The sequence below is a fragment of the Panthera tigris genome, chromosome B2 (genome assembly GCF_018350195.1).
Source record: "Panthera tigris isolate Pti1 chromosome B2, P.tigris_Pti1_mat1.1, whole genome shotgun sequence".
Classification (NCBI taxonomy): Eukaryota; Metazoa; Chordata; class Mammalia; order Carnivora; family Felidae; genus Panthera; species Panthera tigris.
Window position 1 is genome coordinate 102,915,508 of NC_056664.1, and position 17,468 is coordinate 102,932,975.

At 35.5% G+C, this 17,468-nt stretch overlaps 1 long non-coding RNA gene across 2 annotated transcripts in view; it reads left to right on the forward strand.

Annotated features, from left to right (window-relative positions):
* LOC122238429 overlaps nucleotides 1-17,210 on the forward strand; it is a 40,605-nt gene extending 23,395 nt beyond the window's left edge. For both annotated transcript variants that reach the window (XR_006217347.1, XR_006217348.1), the window contains 3 exons: nucleotides 10,397-10,468; nucleotides 12,748-12,900; nucleotides 17,081-17,210. This is a non-coding gene — a long non-coding RNA (uncharacterized LOC122238429). The remainder of the gene's footprint in view (nucleotides 1-10,396; nucleotides 10,469-12,747; nucleotides 12,901-17,080) is intronic.
* The last annotated feature ends 258 nt before the right edge of the window (nucleotides 17,211-17,468 follow it).

Here is a 17,468-nt window from a genome sequence, read left to right on the forward strand (position 1 = left end):
GACCATAATGAATCAAGCTAGAAATTAATAAGAGAAATGTATCTGGAAAATATTCAAATATTGGATACTAAACTACATGCATTTAAAGCTTTCACTGATCTAAAACTCTCATTCCTGCACCTTCATACTTCCTCTGAAACATCCATGCCTGACTACCTTACTTTGCTTGGCTAATTCTTATTCACATAAGAGGTATCGGTTTAAACTTCATTTTCTCAATACAGCTTCTCTGGTCACCATGTAATGAAACATATGCCATTGCATTGGATTTTTATTACACTTTTTCCCTTTCCCTACTTCCTCACAATGTTTCATGTAATCAAATGTTAGTGGATTTGGTTGGACCCTCATCTTCCAGGCTAGAAGTTCATCTCAGTGTAGGGTAACATCACAAACAATAACAGAAAATATAACAGCCAAAATCTGATACCAGTTACCACTTTCCCAATCATTAGACCCAGCAAGCAAAAAATTCTTTCATTAGAAACTGGGATAGAGGATCTCTGTCTGGTTTGGGAATCAAAGTAATGCTGGCTTCACAGAATGAGTTTGGAAGTTTTCCTTCCTTGTCTATTTTTTTTGGAACAGCTTGAGAAGGATAGGTATTATCTCTGCTTTAAATGTCTCGTAGAATTCCCCAGGGAAGCCATCTGGTCATGGACTCTGTTGGGAGATTCTTGACAGCTGATTCAATTTCCTCACTGGTTATGGGTCAGTTCAAATTTTCTATTTCTTCCTGTTTGAGTTTTGGAAGTGGGTGGGTGTTTAGGAATTTGTCCATTTCTTCCAGGTTGTCCATTTTGTTGGCATATAATTTTTCATAGTATTCCCTGATAATTGCTTGTATTTCTGAGGGATTGGTTGTAATAATTCCTTTGTTGGTGGGAATGCAAACTGGTGCAGCCACTCTGGAAAACAGTGTGGAGGTTCCTCAAAAAATTAAAAATAGATCTACCCTATGACCCAGCAATAGCACTGCTAAGAATTTACCCAAGGGATACAGGAGTGCTGATGCATAGGGGCACTTGCACCCCAATGTTTATAGCAGCACTCTCAACAATAGTCAAATTATGGAAAGAGCCTAAATGTCCATCAACTGACAAATGGATAAAGATGATGTGGTTTATATATACAATGGAATACTACTTGGCAATGAGAAAGAATGAAATCTGGCCCTTTGTAACAATGTGGATGGAACTAGAGGGTATTATGCTAAGTGAAATAAGTCAGGCAGAGAAAGACAGATACCATATGTTTTCACTCTTATGTGGATCTTGAGAAACTTAACAGAAGACCATGGAGGGGAGGGGAAGGGGGAAAAAAGTTACAGAGAGGGAAGGAGGCAAACCATAAGAGACTCTTAAATACTGAGAACAAACTGAGAGTGAGGGGGGTTAGGGGAGCGGGGAAAGTGGGTGATGGGCATTAACGACGGCACCTGTTGGGATGAGCACTAAGTATTGTATGGAAACCAATTTGACAATAAATTGTATTTAATATAAAAAAAAAGAAAGTGGGATAGAGGAAACCTTAATTACTTAAATTTATTCTTATTTTATTTTCATATTAGTTTACTTGCCTGTTTTTCCTATAACACACTAAAATGCATGAGGAAGAAGACATCTATCTTACCATTTCACCTGGCCTAGTGCCTTATGCCCATCTGATCAGCTATTACTATCTGATGCTTCTTTGTTGGTGATCTGGGCCACTAGAATTCTGGTCTAACTTAGAAGAACCAAGAAAAATCCAGCTCCCAGAACCTTTGGAGGTTTTTTTTTCATCCTTGAACATCAAAGAGATTTTTTAAACGTGACTTTTTAAACATTCTAAAATAGTCCTATTATAACCTTGTGTGCAAAGCCATTTTCTCCGTGAAAATCCCTAGTGTCTTGTGACATTCCACAATGCATTTTAATTCTGTATCTTATCTACTTGTTCAGTATTAATAAAGTGTTTCCAGAAGGCAAAGCTTTCCTTATTTGTTCTTTCTATATCTATACCCATATTCAGCAGGAATATAACTGCCCCTGGCAAAGAAGGGTCTAGCCGAGAACAAAATGCACTCAGGAAAGCCATTATGTGAGCAGAGACCTTTCACTTCAAGGAAATTCAGACTTTGCACTTGAAGGTATATGGAAGGGAGTGGCTTCAAATTACTTCACCTCATCAAGCAGGTTGCCAAGATGGTTCAGTTCATAATAGTTTCATAACCAGTGACGTTTCCACCAGTGTATTTCGGAAAAAGAGTTAATTATAAATTTAAATTTAAAAAAGACAAAAGGATATTTTCTTGTAAATATTTTAAAGGCATTTGGTGACTGAGATACAGGAAACATATACTGATAGTAGCAGAGCTAGAATCAGCAAGGGAAAAAATTGATTTATCCAGTATGACACAACCGTACTGTGTCATTTTCATGAAGGTAATACAAATCCCTTTTTCCCTCAGCATTAGTGTACTTACCCAATTGATGCATTATGAAACTTAACATAAACTTTAAATATTACTTAGAAAATATGTAAATATTGTCTCCTACCCTTGTCCCTCCCCTCCATATAATTACCATAATTTGGTGATGGGGGAAGCTTCCAAAATATCCCTGAAATAACAAAGGTATGCAATACAATTTGTGAATATATTGCATTAATAACAGTTAAAACAAGGATCTGATTAATGTGGCTTAGGAATCTCAGACAATTTATTGAGCTGCTTGCTGATTACAATCTATGATGCTTTCTCTCTTCTGTGTAGATATTGATTTGATAGATAAAGTGGGAGTAATTTTTCTTTTGGAATGGTGACATTAATGGCCACTGAACTCTCATTGACAACAGTAGTGAACCATGTTTATTGGAACTCCAGGAGTTCTTTCAGTTATTCTTCTCTTCTTTTGTTCCCCTCCCCCCTTTTCACTTCTTACTTATGATTTCAGTCTTTTAAGGATGATTGAAAAACCTATAGGACGGTAAGCTGGTTTTTAGCCTTTCTTTGAAAGGCAGGATCAGTTTTAAAAAAGGAAAGGAAGATAAGACACTGTTTGGGGTTTATCTTATTAAAATCTTGGTTAAATCTGACTTTGTGATTGTTTCTCTATTGTTTCCCCATTGAACTCACTTCTCTCTTTTCACCAGATCACACACCAGGGTTCATGATGACATCGACATCACACAATAGAAGTTCAGCTATAGGTGCTATTTTGGAAAGGGGATTCTCTCAAAGCCAGGGTAAGCAAGGTAGACACATGCATGTGCCCGGCTTCCTATCATATTAGGGCATCTGTTAAATGAGACATTTCAGTGAAAAGACAATGCTTTTCATAAGTTCACCATCTTACATGAAAAAGTATAAAAAATTAGCTTTGTCATTGAAAGAATAAACAAGATGGCAGGAAGCCTAGATGTTTGCTGTCAGTTATTTAGAGAAGACTATTGGGAATATCAGTTGCCCAGCTCTTATAGACATTTAAGTCTGAAGGATATTTTGTCAATATCTCCAGAAGGAGAAAATTTCAGTTTTTTGAGAAGCTGAGCCTGAGTATATTATCTCTCATTGAAAGGAGGGTGTCCCATGTAGCTGAACATCTTGGCCACCTGGAGTAAGCCCTAGGGTCATTTTCAGAAAATTGTATTTATCGCTTCAATATTCTTTTTAATAAAACAGAAGATGTATATAATTTATATATTATATGTTTAAGTAAAGCATATCATAATTATATAGACATGATATAGCTATACTTGCTCATATGTATATCGTGAGCATAATATATGCATAGTACGATAGTGTGTTTATATGTGCATATGCACATAACATGTCAATGCAATGGACAGTTTACTGAAAACAAATGCTATCTGGGCACTTCACTGAAGGCCTTTATGTTATAGTAGACGTTGTATAAACTGTGGAATCAAATGTGCTCAAGTGTGAATACTTACTCGACCTATAAAAATGGGTCCTTGAAAGATTTATTTTTTTCTGAGCCACAATTTAATGATAAATTAATAATAATCATAACTTTTCTGCAGAGTATCTTGAGGTCTTAAATTAGTAACTGTATAGCACTTAGTATACTATCTTGTAAAGTAGACAATGGCATCTCTAGGTTATTACTGTTAACATATCTTAAGAGATTATTAATTTGAGAGAATCAACTTCACTTAGTGATTTACTCAAGAAGGATTTATTATAAGCCACAATATTGCAACTTATTTGGAGATATGAGGATGAAAAGGCCACAGGCTCTAGCTTCACTGGCTTATACTCTAGGGAGGGAAGGGCAGGATTCTATAGGTGAACAGTGGTATGAGATACTGATTGAGATATACTGCCACAGAAGTTTTCGTTTTTGCTTTGCTTTTATTTTGTTTTGTTTAGTAGTGCAGAGAATTTCAGTAGAGATAGTTTTCCCTTGAATTATATAGGACTAAATTCAAAGGGGGCTTCACTCTAGGCATGGGAAGTCTTAGGTGCACAGGATGAAGAGTGATGTCCTAGTTTGAAGGTCCGCACCCGGAGAAGCATGTGAATGGGAAAGGAGCCAGGCCTCTCTTTTGTGTAAATATATCATTCTAGAAGAAAGGTTATTCTCTTGCTTTTCTTCACCTCTCTATCCATAAGTTTCCGAGGCTCAACTGGCTTGCCTCACTAAAGAAAGGGAAGAGGTCCCCAAGGAATCACCTATAAAGTGTAGGTGGGGGGTGGGCAGGAGTTTTAAGAAAAGAAGGACAATTTCTAATTTTCTTGTTAGAAATATGTTCAATCACTGTGTGTGTGGGAGCAGGGGACTTGAATCTTTGCGTTATTTTATGAAATCAGGATGGAGACATGGTTTCATAAATAGTATACAACTCAGGAAAAGAAAGAACAGTTCAATAGAGTACAGTTTGTAGCAAGTATTGGAAATGCTAAAATAATTTTGTGCTGGTCATCCCAATAAATTCAACCTGATTAGTTAGACAGTTATAACACACTAAAGTAAGTACAAGGATAAAGATATACAGGGAGCAATATTGTAGAACCATGGTGTCAAAGAAGGCCGCCTATATTAGCTGAAGATAATCCTAAATTTTAAAACATAGATAGGTATTATACAATTCAATCTGCCTTGGAAGAATATTAGAGATCATTTCAAGGAAAGAATGAACTAAAGAACTGAAGCAAGAAACAGACTGTGACAAATTGCATTATGTATTTTACTACATTTATTGTTTGTGACACATTTTCTATTCATCCTAGTAAGTCACAGATAAGGAAAATTAAGCTATTTCTCACACACTCATAAAGAAGAAGGAATTATTTTCTCCCACATGGAAGGAAGCACTTTACAGTAATCCTTCCTTTGCTGCAGAAGAAAAGTAAAATAGCATGTTGCTCCAATCCCTTTACAATGGGAGCGTCCTTGTGCAGATCTCCAATTGGAATGGAGAGTTAGGGCACTTGTCAAAATGTTTTATTTGCACAGCTTTTATTTAAATTGTATATGATTTTGGTGAGGGTGTGAAGGGTGTGGTCTTTCCTAGAATACCAGTGGAAAGAAAGCAGTAAATTACCTTGCAAGCCATCTGTTGGCTGCTGACATCAAAAACAAGTTCTGGACAGTTCTTCAAATCATTCTTTAATGCAATGTATATAATCCCACTGAACATAGATGACAGCCCTCTGCTTCAAAGATGTATTAACCAGTTCCAAATTTCTCAGTATGTTAGTTCTTTCAGAAGTAAATATTAACTAGATTGTCTCAAAATCATGGTAATAAACCTAGGGGATACAAGGTCAAGCAAAGTAGGTACTACCCTTTTCTACAAGGAGTAAAACACTGAAGTATATTTAATGTCTTTCAGGAGAGGAGTGGGAGATACTTTCATCTTCTTTTAGAATCGTTCTCCAGATCACAAATCACTCCCCCAAAGCCGTGATGTGCTGACTGATGCAGTAATAACATATGCCCTGCTGCTACTGAAGGAGGGTGTGGGGAATTGAGGAGGTCCCTTTCTAATTTGCTAATTTATTGTTGATAGGGAGATTATAAAATGTGTTGGGTGTTTATGTAGTAGTGAATGTTCATTCCTATTTTGAATTCCTCTATTATCTTCTCTTGGTAAAGAGAATTATAATATGCTGTCTGCTACCATGGTGACTTTGATGTCTGTGAGTTAGCTGTGTGGAATACAGGCGTAAAGTTCCTTTAGATATCTATATATGGACACCACTGTTTCAAATCTGTGAATCTATGATTAGTTAATGGTAAGAAGCAATGATAGTGCCCATGACTGCTACGGAAAAAAGCCTACTTTGACAAATCATTCCAGTTTTCCAGGAAAACTGTTTTGATGGAATATTGAGAGGTGAGGGGGTGCAGGGGAGGAGGAAGAAAGAAAGAAAGAAAGAAAGAAAGAAAGAAAGAAAGAAAGAAAGAAAGAAAGAAAGGAAGGAAGAAAAAAGTGGGGGAGGGAAGGAGGAAGGAAATTTCAATGAAATTTCTCCATTTCAAGTCAAATTAAATTGAATTGGAAATAATGCATAGTGACTTCTATCTTTGTTAGAATAAAATAGCACCACCACTAAATTTAACACTAGCATATAAGTAAACACTGGCAACAGGAGAGAAATTTTACTGTTTATGAATGAGGCATGAAAAGACTATAATTTTGGCTAAGTGTTCAGAGGAGGAACCCACGTGATCCATACAGCTCCCATACTAAAACGAGAGATGTTTCTCTAAAGTAATCTGATTCCGTCAAGAGATTTCTAACTTTAAGTGGACGATTTTCCAATCACCAAGTTGCCCCCACCAAAAGCTATTTAAAAGAATAATAATTGTGTAGAATTTTGAAAAAAATTCAGTTGCTTCTATCCCAATTATGTTAGTCAGTGGCATGAAAATATGTCTATACTTTTGAGAATGAACGTAGTTATTTGTCCAAAAGAGACTGCAAAAGAAATATAAGGTAGTATTTCCTTTGCATCTTTATGAAATAAAAGGAATTTTTCAACATATATGAGAATATTCTTATTCTTGTTAAGAACAGAATAAGCTCGGAATGTTGAAAGTATACTGGAATTCTGCATGTGACCTCCATTAGTAAAACAATTGGGGAAAAAGTTCATTACCTTAAGAAGAATTTTCTCATATCCAATATTATCCGCATAATATGTTATCCAGAAAATGTAGACAATAGTAAAATACAAAATTTGTCCTGCAGGCATATTCTGGTTTCCCTGATTAAAGTACAATTTGGTGAATTACAGTTTGGATATTTAAAGTTACTTATATAATTTGAGTACACTTAACTTCTTGTTTTCCTCTGACATCAAGTGTGTTTAAATTCTATTAATAGATGCTGTAGATATTGTTTTCCTAACGACCAAATCTACAGATGGTTTCAGTAAATATTTGAGTTCATGAATCATTTTTGAGGATTTAAGTTGAAAATTAAAGAAATAGAATGTATTCATATATTTCTATTAAATTTGCCCTTTCATATTTAACATAATATAAAAAGAATCTTTTAACAGATAATTCATGATTTAGTGAAAATCTCAATTCTGCACTAAGGTGCTCAGGCTTGATATGTTTAAGGGAAAAAGAAGGATAGTGTTGGAGAAGTCCAACCTATTAGCAGAAGCAAGGGACAGGGAGTGTGTTCAAATTAAAGATGAGAGACTATCGCCAAGTCATTGCAATAGTGGGAAGAAATGGTTCTGGAGATTCGCCCTGGGGTAGAAGCTGTGGGAATGGAAAGAAAAGGACACATGTAGAAAGATGCCGAGATAGGGGCGCCTGGGTGGCTCAGTCGGTTAAGCGTCTGTCTTCGGCTCAGGTCATGATCTCAGAGTTCATGAGTTCGAGCCCCGCATCGGGCTCTGTGCTGACAGCTCAGAGCCTGGAGCCTGCTTCACATTCTGTGTCTCCCTCTCTCTCTGCCCCTTCCCTGCTTATGCTGTGTCTCTCTCTGTCTCAAAAATAAATAAACATTAAAAAAAAAGATGCCAAGATAAAAGAACCAGTATCAATAGGAGTTGAAATTTGATTACATGGTTGTAAGAGACACGGAGGAATGAGAGACACTGCTGGGGTTCCCAGCTTGAGTTACTTGAAGCAGGATATTCAGGGAGAATTCTTGAGCTTGTGTGTACATTGGCACAGCTCTTGGGAATGTTCATGCTCATATTCATGGAATTTTTGTAGCAGTGACAACTGTCCCTTTGAAGGTACAGAAACAAGCTTAAAGTGATAAATGGAGATGATATTTTTTTTAAGTATGCCATTATTAAAGCATAATTATCTTTCAGGGAAAGCAGAGGAAATGTGGAATTTAGGTTGGTAAGTGGTAGAAACAAGCACAGGGATAAACAAATACAATAAAAGATTTCTTTTGATTTAAAAAAAATCAAGTAAAATCTGAGAATGTGTTATACATTTGTCCTGGGAAATTAGTCTCAAACAGAGGCTTACTTTAGAAAGCTTCTACCAGCATATACATTTACATCTATCTTGCAAATCAAGTTCAAAGCTTAGAAACACCATTGAGGTCTTCTTCGAGGGGGTTCTAAATACTGCTGTTAGTTATCTACTCAGTCACGGATGCCATACTATTAAAATTTCTGCATTTGAGCAGTCAAGCAAGGCGCTGAAAAGAATCCAACAGCCCTTACAGTACTAATTATTAAATGGGAAAAAATGGTTGGAAGCATCAGTCATTCAAGAAATATAAAACTTACACACACTAAACTTCAATCTATTTTTCCCTGTTGTAAATGAGTTAACCTCATGCAGTTATAAATGATTTTCTGAATTACATGGCCCTGTGGGTGTGCATGATTTCTAGTAAGGCATATGGCCTTGATCCCTACATGGATGTGCATCATGAGGCCTAACACAGGAGTAGTTGCTGTTAATTTAGAATCTATGCCCTGCTTATTTGCAGAAGAGATTCGATTTGTTGGGGGAAAAAATAGAGCATAACATTGAACAGAAACACACTTACACATTCAAGTAAATATCAAAGCTATAGGGACACCAATATTTCCATTGCTGTGGGATGCCTAAACCACTGGAAGAATCACCATGAAGACCCAACACAGGCACAGAAGGGTTTACAATGTGTTCTGAGAGGCAGGGACTCAGAAATACCAATCCTTCTCTATCAACTTGGCTTTTCGGGTTTATTAATAGCCTCGATCTTGTTAGCACTGCCATTACTACAATTAATAGCATAAAAATTACTAGTGCATATTATTTCATCATTTGGAGAAGGAACACAAACTACATTTTATATACTTTGTAAACACATAGAATATTATAATATCAGAGTATGTAACTGATGACTAGAATTAAACATTTTTTTAATGTTTATTTTTGAGAGAGAGACAGATCATGAGTGGGCAGGGGCAGAGAGAAAGGGAGACACAAAATTCGAAGCAGGCTTCAGGCTCTGAGCTGTCAGCACAGAGCCCAACATGGGGCTGAACACACAAACCATGAGATGTTTACCTGAGATGAAGTTGGACACTTAACCAACTGAGCCACCCAGACACCCCATAGTATTAAAGATTTGAGTAAGCAGTACATGCTCAGCAAGAGGTGGCCTCCAAAAAGATGTTCCATTCCATTGAAAAGCTTATAATTTTTAAAAAGAATAAAGAGACTCATGGACATTGTTGTCTTTTCTACCCACTTAAAATCTTTGAAAATATTTCAATAATGCGAAAACAAGAGAGAAAGAGAAGTAATATAATTGATGTAATTACCTATAACCCAGTTACATCAAATCTTGACATTTTACCTTATGATCATTTCTTTTCAGATTAATCTTTAGAGATGCAGCTGAGAAATCTCTCATCACTTTTTCTTTTATTTCTAATGATAATCATTCACTTAAAACTATTTATTTAAGAGGCATTTGATATTGTTCTCACATTTCATGTACTCGTAAATAATCTGTACACATACTTAAAAAATCTGTATAAATTATATTATGCCTACAGCATCTTTTACACTCTACATTGTCTTTGAGATTAATAGTTGGGTACAGTAGTTTCCCCTTACCCACAGGAGATGCATTTTAAGATCTACATTGGATGTCTGAAACCACAGATAGTAGTGGACTCTGTATGTACTACTTTTTTCTATTTTCTTGTATGCATACATACCTACAATACAGCCTTATAATTTAGGGATAGTAACAGATTTATAATAAATAGAATACTTGTAACAAGTAGTGTAATAAATGTGAATGTGGTCTTACTTGTAAAATACTGTACTTGCTGATCCTTTTTCTAGTGAGGATGTGAGATGATAGAATGCCTACATGATGGGATGAAGCGAGGTGAGTGACAATAGGCATTGTGCCATAGCATTAAGCTACTATTGACCTTCTGACAATTTTTCATAAGGAATATCAGCATCATCTACTTCCGGACTATGGTTGACTGTGGATAATTGAAATCGAGGAAATAAAACTACAGGTAAGGGGGATTATTGTGTATATATTTCTTTTTTTTAAATTTTTTTAATGTTTATTTTTGAGAGAAAGAGAGAGAGACTTAGCACAAGCAGCAGAAGGGCAGAGATAGAGGGAGAGACAGAATCTGAGGCATGCTCCAGGCTCTGAGCTGTCAGCACAGAGCCTGACACGGGGCTTGAACTCACAAATCGTGAGATCATGACCTGAGCCAAAGTTGGACCCTTAACCAACTGAGCCATTCAAGCGCCTCAAACTCTGTATATATTTCTTAATGCAGTTACCTTAACAACAGTATAGTATCTTATCCAATGAAGACACCAAACATTATTTATTCAATATTATTATTATTGGTAGTGGTAGTAATATTCAATTAAATAGGCTACATGCCAAATGTGGGGCCTGAGCCCTAAGATCAAGAGTTGCATGCTCTACTGATTGAGCCAGCCAGGCACCCCCTACCCATTTTATTTTTGGTGGATATTTGGATTCTCATTTTTGTTTAATAATAAATAGCATTTCAATAAATACTTTGTACATGTCTTTTTTGCACATATGTTAGAGTTTCTCTGACACCAAACTTGAATAGAGATAAGAAAGATGATCCTGTGTAATTTATAATCACAAATTCTCACATAGGTTTAATGATTGAATTCAAGTGCAAAAAGCTAAAGTGGAGAATCCAGTTTATTTCCCATAAGGCAAAAGCACATGCAAATATTCTACATAAGAAATTCAAATTGCAAGTCTCAAATAATTTCCAGAGCTAATGTGTCAAAAAAAAAATTGGTGGCTTGGGACGCCTGGATAGCTCAGTGGTTAAGTGTCCAACTCTTGATGTCAGCTCAGGTCATGATCTCACAGTTTGTGACTTTGAGCCCCACATCATGCTCTGTACTGACAGTGTGGAGCCTGCTTGGGATTCTTTCTCCCTCTCTTTCTTCCCTTCCTGCTCTCTCTCTCTCTCTCAGAATAAATAAATAAACTTAAAAAAAAGTTAGTGGGTTACAACTAAAATACACACACACACACACACACACACACACACACAACACAAAAATGAAGATGTGTGTGAATTAGCTAAAACAAAAATTAGCTGTGCTAGACTCATAAAGACTTGAAAAATTTGAATTATCAAACTTGGAATATGTTGAAAAATAAAATTTTGGGGGTATTGAATGCATTTACCTTTTTGGGGTGACTGAGTGGCTCAGTCTATTAAATGGTCGACTCTTGACTTCAGCTAGGCCATGATCTCATGGTTTGTGAGTTTGAGCCCTGCATCGGGCTCTGTACTGACAGTACAGAGCCTGCTTGGGCTTCTCTCTCCCTCTTTCTATGCCCTTCCCCTGCTTGTGCTCGTGCTCTCTCTCTCTCTCTCTCTCTCTCTCCCAAAAATAAATAAACCTAAACATTTTGAAAAATAAATTTTAGCCATGAAATAACTATAAAAATTCAAATGAAAAATTAAATGGACACATTCAGCAGAAGTTTAGACACAAGTAAAAACAGAGTTAGTGAATAGATGATATGACTGAAGAAATTTTCCAGCATAGATTTTATAGAATAAAAGATGTGGTAAATTAAAAAAAAGAGAGAGATTAGAAAGCTGTAGGAAAAAGTTACAAGGTTTAGCATCCAGCTAATCAGGGTTTAAGAAATATGTAGCAGAGATGATCAGAACGAAGTGTTATTTATTCAAAAGAATAATGGATGAGAATTATCCTTTATGAAAAATGCAGTGGATAGAAAGCAGACGTCATATTCAGGAAATTGTTTATAGACTATTTTGCTTATGGAATTTATAGACTTTCCTTTCTTTAACTAGCTACAGAAATGTTTGCTACATTTTTATTTATCATAAAACACTTATTTTTTAAATATGCAAACGCTTTGTTGAAACATATTTCAATAAGAAAATAGATTTTCAGTAAGATTACAAAAGTCCTGACAATATGCACTCTGGTGACCACAGAAATATATAAAGAATGCAAATAGAAAACTAGGCAAGTGGGCAAAACTTCTATTTAAGTTAAAATGTTTATATATTCTATTTCCTATCATAGTCAGGACTTGAGTCACAGTACTGAATTACAGTGAAAGGATCAAGAAGCTATCCAATTTATTCATTTGGGATCTAAAAATGTCAATTTTTCTTCCTGGAATCTAACTTTTAACCTCAAGCCTTGTAATGACCAAAAAACTTAAAAGACACATTTACTGTAGGAATTATGGAACCTAATTTTTCTATGGAACATATTTATTTCAAAACAATATGTATAGGTTGAGTACTGCTTCTGAGTGGGCTAGAGTACATCATGGAAAAGAGTGTACATGGAGAGGAAAGTCCAGATTTAAGCTGCAAATGACTCCAATAGGTAGAAATTGGCGAAGAAGAAGAAAACAGCAAAGGAGACCGAAGAAGGATCAGTTGAGGTAAGGGAAAAAAAAAGACATGTTAGAGTCCTGGAAGCTATGAAAGAGAAGTTTCAATAACGGGGATTTGGTAAGATATTGAGTAAGCTGAAGCAGAAATATGATTAACAATATTGGTGACCTTGACAGATACATTTTTAATGGAGTAGTAGGGAAATGAAGAAGGTGGGTTGGATCAAAGTGTGGACTAAAGGCATACAATTGGAGGTAGCCTGTGCAGACCAATCTGGGCAGGTTGACTCTGGGATAGGTCAAGAATATGGCCAAATATTTGGAGATAGTGTAAAATTGGATTTTTTGTGCATAGTTGTTGAAGATACTAGAAGATGCTGTTATAATGATGTAATTGCCATAGGAGAGACGAAATTGCCAAGGAGAGACAAAATTAAAAAGCAGAGTTTAGTGAAAAGTTAAAAGGATAAGCTTTAGAGCACACATAAGACTGGCCTTTGGTAGAAGGAAAGACACTTCCTTTATTATTTTTTTTTAAAGTTTATTTATTTTGAGGGAGAGAAAGAGAGGATGAGCAGAGAGAAGGGGGCAGAGGGAGAGAGAGAGAAAGAGACAGAGAGACAAAGAGACAGAGATTCCTAAGCAGGCTCCGCACTGTCAGGGCAGATCCTGATGTAGGGCTTGAACTCACGAACCGTGAGAACCTGAGCCAAAACCAAGAGTCAGACACTCAACTGACTGAGCCATCCAGGCACCTTGACACTACTTTAGTTATAAAAACAGTAAAGAAAGAGATGTGGTGAATGTAGGTGGGATTAGAGATTTGTTGAGGAAAATAGTAAAGCAGTGAGAATATTAGGTGAGGTCATCTGCTGGTCATCTGCTGCATTGAGAAAAGGCTGTGGGAAATTGGGAGAACTGAGTAACAGAGATAATCTAAGAAAGAATCATCCTTTTTTTTCTTTTTGTTTGGTTGTTGTTCATTGTGAATACAAGTGAAACAAACCCATTTATATAATTCTTCCCTCACAATAGTCAATATTTCTGCTTTAGTCACAGCATCTGTAGATTGTAGAGTTTATCTACATTTGGTGTTTCTGTCAAGAGGTGGTTAACAGAAATCAATTATAATGGATTCATATAGTATTTGATTTGGCCAAGAAAAAAAAGCAGGAGACAATATATTGCTAGAAAGGAAGTTGTGAGGCTATATAGATGAAGTAGATCATTTTTGACTAAGGGGATATTTGAATGGACAGCTTCCAATTGATATTGCAAAAGTATTACAGTGACTAAGAGAAGAATCAATGGCGAAATATAAATAACAGGACTGTTAGGCAAAAGTAAGATTTCAACTGACTTTGAAAGCCTGATGGTATACCTACTCATTCATCACCGTTTCGTGACTTTCTCCAGAACATCCAGAAGAGCACGATCAAATAAATGTAGATAATTGGAGCTATGAGAAACTACAGATAGTTTCAAGGTAGATCAAATTGGCAAACGAACAGTTGGAAAAATGTAATTTGAACAGCTGGTTATAAGGTTTTGACTTGGAAGAGAGGCAAGTGATGCCAGAATTAGGACGTGAGGAAGAATATGGTACAACTGGGATGGTTAGAGGTCTCCATCTTGGTAGAGATAAAAATCCCGTTCAGTGGAAATTTAGAAGCGTAAAATCTAAACCATCAGGAGGCCCAATCAGACAGTGGGAGTTTGAGGTCGGTCATCCTAAGAAAAAATTCAAATGATAGTGAAATGTATATATACTGTGACTGCTTGTGTGAGTGACTACAACCTACTGGTATGGAGGTCAGTGTTCCTGAGAAGCCAGAGATATTTAAGCCAGAGTGAAAGGAATATCAAATAGTCAAAGACAAAAAATCATAAACTGCATATTTCTTATGAGCAGCACCAAGAAATTTCACATGTTATTTTTAGTGCCGAGTGACAAAAGTTAAATAACCAATTTATTTTCCTAAACTTTTGATTAATTTCTTTACTGGAGGCTATCATAAAGAAAATTGACAATTTTAGAATTTGAGATAAAGGTCAGTCATATATTAAATGTCATTTCTGAGACAAGAAATGGAGCGTTGACAGTAGAATAGATTCAAGGAGAACCACCAACTTTGCCCTCTGCCAACGCAGTCTAACTATAGATTTCCTGCCTCCACACCCCAGAAAATAATTCTCAGCGACAGTAATTCCTTGAAATAAGCAAGTAGAAATAAATTCTTCTCATGGAACTTGTTAAAACTGTCCTGAAATTGAGTAGGAAAATTGTGTGCGTGTGTTGTCTGTACACGTGCTCACACACACTCACAACACGACTTCAGATTTTTGGATTAGTTTTGGTTATTAGGATATACATTGTACACAGAGGAATATAAGACAACTTCTATGTGTTTTTCAAATTATTATCTAAAGAGAGATATCAGGAAAATGCACATTTACTACAAACAAATCTAACATTTACAAAATGCTTTATACAAAGAATAAATTAAACAGGTTGATTATTTGCTTTCCAAAATATTTATTACAGTATTCCTTTAAATGCCAAGTTTCTTCACTGAGGTTTAATAACTGTAAAACTTTTGTAGAGCTCAATTACTTTTTAAATAAAGATATCGATACATGTTAAAATGAACTTAAAAATAAATTCATGGAATAGAATAGTCTTTCGAAGACATAAATAAGAACTTAGTAACTAAAGAAGCAGAAATACTAAAGAAGGAGAAATTCCATGCACAGAATAAAAGAACATAGAAGCTTGGAGATCTAGAACCAACATATGGATTCTCAATATGGAAATTAGTAAGAGAAACATAGTTGATGAGAAATTATGACGAATTCTGACTGAAAAATATGCCATGATAAAAATATATATTCACTGAAACCATAGTAGTACATCACACTTACTTTATGTATGGAAATATGAAATACTGTTTTAAAATCAGTATTTCTAAAGTTTATTATGAATAATAAAGAGAAATAATAAAAGTTGGTGAATACAGTATTCCCAGAGTCTTCTTCATGTGAAAAAAGAAAAAACTTATGAGAGGAAAAAGAAGGATGTGATAGCTAGAGAGACAGAAAAGCTTTCCCTTATGGAATTTAAATATAGGTATTATTACACAATACCTGTAATAATTTCAGTTAATGATTAAGTTAAAGTGCATTGCAAGTGGAAGGTGTGGAAGCATGTAAACTACCTCTCAAGGGTCCACAAATACAAGCAACAGAACTTTGACAGTCTCTACTCTATTTGTAGTCTACCGTGAAAAAATGTACAGTAGATCAGTAATTAGAACCTGCAGGAATTAGAACCTCATTTGGCATACAGATTGCTTTTGTTTGGCCTACAGTGATTTTAAATTGTGGAAACATTAAAAAATTGAGAAATTTTATATGGAAGCAAGTTTTCTGGGGCTTCATTTGAAAAATCGTAATGTCTGGTGATTCTGTGAGGTGAGGGGCAACCAGACCCTTTTCCCTGAGACTTGCACTCTATCCTCCATAGTCCCTTCCTCTTACCTGTGTGTATACTTAAACTTGCTGCTTTATTTACTTGGTTGGCACGTGTAAGCATTCCATTATGTGATGCTCTGCTCGGAAGGTAGGTTCTAAATACCAAGAAATTCCTGTAAATCTCATATTTTACCAATAGGTAAAATTTATGGCTTTATCCATATGGGAAACCACATTTTACCAATATGTAAATTAGAAGAATGAAAAGTCCTAAAGCCCAGGGAATAGGGATTAAATGTAGCATTGCCTGTGCCTGAGAATGCCAAGGAAGTAGAGAAGAGAAAAATAACAACCTTGTGTGCTTGTATTAAACAAGAAACGATGGTGGACACATGGCAGAAGTAAATAAAATAGTTAATATGAAGAATGAGATCATGTAAAACCATGTAAGGAGAAGAGTTGTATAAAATGATCAATTGATTGTGGAAATACATTTCACTTTCCTTTCATTATTTCACATCTCAACTTCCCTGTTCAATTAATTCAGTAATGAGACTCTTTCTCATTTTCTTATTCCCTTGTCTTCAAATTAATTAATGCAATAAATGAATGAGAAGTCAAATTTAAGAGAAATTTCTCATAGAGAACAATTAGGTCCAAAGGAAAGATTGCGGCTAGAATTTAAATAAGTAAATTGAATTCATAAAAAAAATGATAATCAAAATTATCATACTGTATTTTGTAATTTCTTTCACAGTTTTGGATGAATATTGTTTACCTACTACCTCTGTTGAATGGGCACAGAGTTTTGGCTTTGCAAGATGAAGAGAGTTCTGGGGATTGATGGGAGTGATGGTTGCACTGCTATGTGAATAAACTCAGTACTGCTGAACTGTACATTTAAAAATGGGTAAAATTTATATGTATTTTACCACAAGAAAAATGAAATAAAAAAGAATAAAAAATTTTATGTTGAACCCAGATGAAGGATTTTATAGGATCATAAATAAGGAGAATATGGTCTTTTATTTTTTGATTAAAATAATAGAAACAAAGACAAAGAACTGTGAGTGATTGAAATTCAGGGGTTTCCTCACAAAGTTAATTGAGGACATGGAAGGAAAATAATTTTACAGTGCAAGGTT